Source organism: Chamaea fasciata, unplaced genomic scaffold, assembly GCF_029207755.1.
Source record: "Chamaea fasciata isolate MVZ Bird 193981 ecotype frontalis unplaced genomic scaffold, bChaFas1.0.hap1 SCAF_2, whole genome shotgun sequence".
Lineage (NCBI taxonomy): Eukaryota > Metazoa > Chordata > Aves > Passeriformes > Sylviidae > Chamaea > Chamaea fasciata.
Window position 1 is genome coordinate 19,556,877 of NW_027094087.1, and position 5,048 is coordinate 19,561,924.

Below are 5,048 nucleotides of genomic sequence, written 5' to 3' on the forward strand. Positions count from 1 at the left end.
TCTTCTTAAAAACATTTTTAATCATTTGAAAGCAAAGAGTTCATTACCAAAAAGCTGTTCTTACTGAAAATCATAATACCACATATGAAGAAACTAGAGAAACTTCATTGGGTGTATGATAATTACCTGTGCCTTTCCTGTATGCCTCAAATGAATTGCCTCTTGAACCATATTTTCTTCAGCTCTCCCATCCAGGCTTCACATGAAGTCTTCACTAAGCCAATACAAGAAATTCAAAGCCAGCTCTAGCCAAAAAGAAAGTAGATTTCAAGCACAACTGAGAAGATGACACAGCCACCTGACTAACCAGATATCTGAATATTCTGTGGCTGAAGAGAAAAGCCACAGGAACCCTAATGTCCTTTTTTATGCCAAATTTTGGACCCTCAGGGAATCCCCTGCTGCTCTTTGCAGACTGAACAAGTTCTCAGCAACACAGTCCAAGGGACAGAAACTGTAGCCAAAGGGCTTTTTTTGGTAAGCATTGTTTCAAGCGTACAGAGTCGGATACTCATTTCTAAAAACTAACCAGCCCTGACAGTTGTCCCACGTCACAGCAGCGTGAGTTGCAGCCATCTACCTCAGTGCCAGAGCAGTTTTCTGTGAAGTGTGCCAGGAGGGTTTGTCAGGTATGTGGAGCAACATACCAGAGACCTGCTGTCCTGCTTTGCCCTCTTGCTCTCTCCTTTCAAGATTGCTTTAAAAGAACGTGTACAAGGAAGGAGTACGAGCCGCTGGTTACCACCAGGGACAGTTGATGTGGGATTTTTTTCTTCAATTTTGTCTTGCCCTCTGGTTTAGGTTTAAGCCCAGAAAAAGTCAGAATTTCTGCCCCTGAAAGCATTAGGAAGACAAGTAAGAAGCTGCTTTAGTCTGCATCCCATGTACCATTTTAAGCATTTAATAGAAAATCAGATGATTTACTTCTAAAAGTTGCAATGGATATTAGCCAGCTGTGATTAAGGTAGCCTCAGAAAGTATAGCAATTATACAGCCTGTTCAGCATCATGAGCCTACCAAATATTAAGGGCCCATCATTTTCCGTCCCCTTTGAAGCAGCACAGTTCTTCCACATGAGCCTGAGCATCTCAAACTGCAGACTTCCCCCATTGCTCTTCGTTGTTCCTCACATTGTTAATAACAAAAATGACATAGTGAAATACATCCACGTTCTCTTTAAAAACTCTATTCCTCTATTCTATGCAAAAATAAGAAAATTCATACCCAGACTTCAACATGCTTTCTTTTAAACTCAGAGAATATTGCCAAAGGTTGTTATTTCCAGATTACTTCCCCCGTGAAACAGTGACTAGATACTAATTAAACTGAACACTTTCCCCTCACCACACAGCACTGGTGTACAGCTATAGCTGCTCCTGCTAATTTAGGAAGAGAAGTTTATTTATTCTTTTTAAAACAAGTACAAACATGCACCTGAAGCCAGATACTTTCACAGATATCTTTCGCCTGTTTCTATATGGCACAGGTTAAAGTGAGAATTTGGTGCCCTCCACATGTCCCTGTTGTCCTACAGACACTGATGGCGAATTTTTACACAGTGAAAAAAGGGCTGTTCAGCTATTTAAACTTAGTAAATCTACAGGCAGGCATTAGTTCAAAAGGGTGGCAGAAATTGCTACATACCTTGTTTACAAAGTTACTGAGTCCTTTTACAGACTATGTCAACAGCAAAAATTTGATTCTTGTTCAAGTCCAGTCCATCGCACTTTTTCGGGTTTTAACATGCTACTCAGATTTGCTTATATTTCAGTTTAGCAATTACTTTCTAAGAAATACCAGTTTAAAAATATTTCTCCAGCTTCAGCAGTTACTCTGTTTTGATGTGAACTGCAAGATAAAATATGAGGGTCCTTATTATTTGAGTAGCAAAGAAACTGGAAGCCAGTGTCCCTGTCATGCTTGAATAACCCTTTCTTGAATAACTCTTGCTTCTGAGGCTCTCAAGGACCCAAACAGGGGGCTGGTTGTTGGGCTTTTCCTTACAGCTCCAGTTGTTTTTAGCCTAATCCTGGGCTCACAGCACTGCGCTGCCCATGCCCATTCAGCCACATTCTTGGCTGCTGGCTCCTTCCCGTGCCTGTTTCTATGGCACTTCCTCATCCCCCTCCCACCTGCATCTCTGCTCATAACAACACTAAATGAGAATGTTTGTTTGGGCTCATGACAGGATCAGGCTTTTTGATAGAGCTGCCTTTTTTATTTTTTTTTTTATTCCTAACATGTGGAAAGTAAACACTACACTCCTCAGTTTTAAGCAAACGTTAAGCTTCACCTATAATAGCATTAACGCTTACAACTGTGTTGCACACAAATCAATCTAAAGAGCAGCTCCTTCCACCACATCCTGCCTTTGATTTGAAAAATTACGTTTCTGGATTGCTGTGCATTGCTGTATTGATATACCTGATCAATCCTTGCCACTCAGATTCTTGCTATAATTAAGACCTTCAAAAGAAAGCTGAATGAATAAAGCATCCCAATGGCAAACACTTTGATATTCCAGCAATAAACACAATATAAGACATTATAAAAGTAACCTGTGATGTGGCTGGAAAAGAAAATGCTTCAGAACATCACTGAGCGGATGAACACTCATCTCCTGAACTGATTGCTGTGTGACCCCACTTTCTGGCTACCTTCAAATATTTGGAGTTAACAGCCCTCTTAATAGTATTTCATGCAAAGACAAATGTAGACATCACAGTGAAGAACATGAAACTAGTTAGCTGACTTAGTCTGTGTAACTCTACACCAGAATAGCTTGTAATCAAAAACAGTGACTGAAGAGGTTTGGCTGGACTGATCAGAAGGTTCCTCCTCAGCTGTCAGCGTTTAGCATTGTCATAGGCAACAAGAGGTTCATCCTCCCCATCAACGCCTGCTGTGGACAGAGGAGCTGTGCTTCACCCCACACATTTTAAGCACACAGCTACTGAGACTCATTTTGGCCTTGATGTGCAATCCAGTTACAGGTTAAACGAAACACTGAACAGTAACCCCAGAATATGCCCCAGCATCTGCCACTGAAGAGCATCAGAATGGAAATTCCTGGGCCATCCTCAAGAGAGCATTATTCCACTATATGGGTTTGTTTGTTTAACCTCTTTTTATTCTCCAACTAGCTTTGAGGTTGAACAACAGGCTTTGGAATGACTCCCCTAGGGACAATGGCTGACCCTCACAATCTGACAACCATCTGCTGAAACTAAATTTAGGGAAAATATGCCCATACAGTCCTGGCTGGCAAAGAACCACACAGAATATAAGCAATTCAAACCAAACTGAAAAAGTGGCCAAGGAGCCATTGCATTACCTTGGTTTTATAGCAAGGACTTTGCAATACAGCAACACAGCTGTAATAAAAATCTGATTCCTAATGTGGGAAACATAAAAGAAAGCAATAGTATTCCCAGATTATTTTTTTCTGAAGCAGAACATCGTGTCTTTTCTCCTTTCAGTTCATTTAAAATGGATGTCATTATACGTAGTCAAGTCCTGGCCACTATAACTAGACCCAGAGGAACTGAGGAAGATCATTGAGTGGAGTGGCAAGACAGAAGGTCATCAAACCAGAACCATATTACTCTCCCATGACATCTGATGGAGCCATGACAGCAGTTTGGATGCTAGATAACATGAATATTCATCTTTATGATTTACACTGTGACTTTGAAGTGACACTTCTAATGCGCCCTTTTGGTACCTTGGTAACACTGTGGGGAATGAGTAATGTCAGAACTCTGACTTTGGCATGAAGTATCACCCACTCCTTCATCATCATCATCATCATTATTATTATTATTACCTCCTATTTTGAATCAGCCCCTGCAGCTGGAAGAAGATGTAAGCAACAGGCCTGAATAGTAAAGGAACATAACTAGCAGATTTGTAAAAGAAGTCAATAGAATGCTGATACCTCAAAGCATTTTCCCAAAGAAGCTATGACCTGCATGTACGCAGCTCTAATAACAAAATCAGCGGTTTCTACAATGAAAACTTTTACACCAGAAACCTTCCCTCCCCTGGAGAAGTTTCATTTCAGTTCAGAGGCAGATAGGACAAAAATAATAACTGTCTTGAGCTTCTAAGAGGAGTTTCCTGCAGATGTAGTGCTCCATTACAACACCTCCGTTTGGCCTGGACTTTTTTCTTGAATAAATAGCACACCCATAAAAATTAAGACTCACATTACAGTAAGTCTGTCAAGTTTGGACACTTTCTATATGGAGTTCAAAACATTCTATGAAAAAACAGGCTGCCAAGGGAGCCTTGCTTGTCTTCCTGCTTCAAAGGAATCTTCTAGCCCCTGACAGAGAGTTATCGAAGAGTCACACTAATACAATGAGCTAAAGACCTGATATTTTAGTTCCCTGGGATTATTCACTGGAAGGGCAGATGATCTGAATTCCTGCAAGATTTCGGCTGACCTAACACTAATTAACACAAGCACTTGAACAAACTCCTACGAGGCAAAACATGGAATACTTTGCTGACGAGCTATGGAAAGATTTTAAAACACGTCTCCATGCACTTCCTCTACACACTGTTTCTTTTCGGCAGTTTCGCTTTCCCTCCCCGGCCGTCCCTGGCCTGTCCCATCGGTGGGTTCCCCGTTCCCCGTTCCGGCGGGCGTTTCGGAGGAGCCGAGGGATCACCGGGATGAGCAAAAGCACTGGCCCGTACGGGGATCGAACCCGCGACCTTGGCGTTATTAGCACCACGCTCTAACCAACTGAGCTAACCGGCCCGTCCGGTCGCCCGCTTGCGGGAAGCGGGTCCAGGCCGTGTGACAGCGGGAGTGGTGCTGCTGCCGCGGGACCAGCGCCGCCTGCCCGGGGCTGGCCGCGCTCCCCGAGCCGGCCGTGCTCCTCACACAGACACCCTGCGCTATTCCCGGGGCTGGCCGCGCTCCCCGAGCCGGCCGTGCTCCTCACACAGACACCCTGCGCTATTCCCGGGGCTGGCTGCGCTCCCCGAGCCGGCCGTGCTCCTCACACAGACACCCTGCGCTATTCCCGGGGCTGGCC

At 43.5% G+C, this 5,048-nt stretch overlaps 1 non-coding gene across 1 annotated transcript; it reads right to left on the reverse strand.

The window, feature by feature from the left end:
• Positions 1-4,694: 4,694 nt before the first annotated feature.
• TRNAI-AAU (transfer RNA isoleucine (anticodon AAU)) lies at positions 4,695-4,768 on the reverse strand. Its single transcript has one exon. It is a non-coding gene; the product is annotated as a tRNA-Ile (tRNA).
• Between the last annotated feature and the right edge of the window lie 280 nt (positions 4,769-5,048).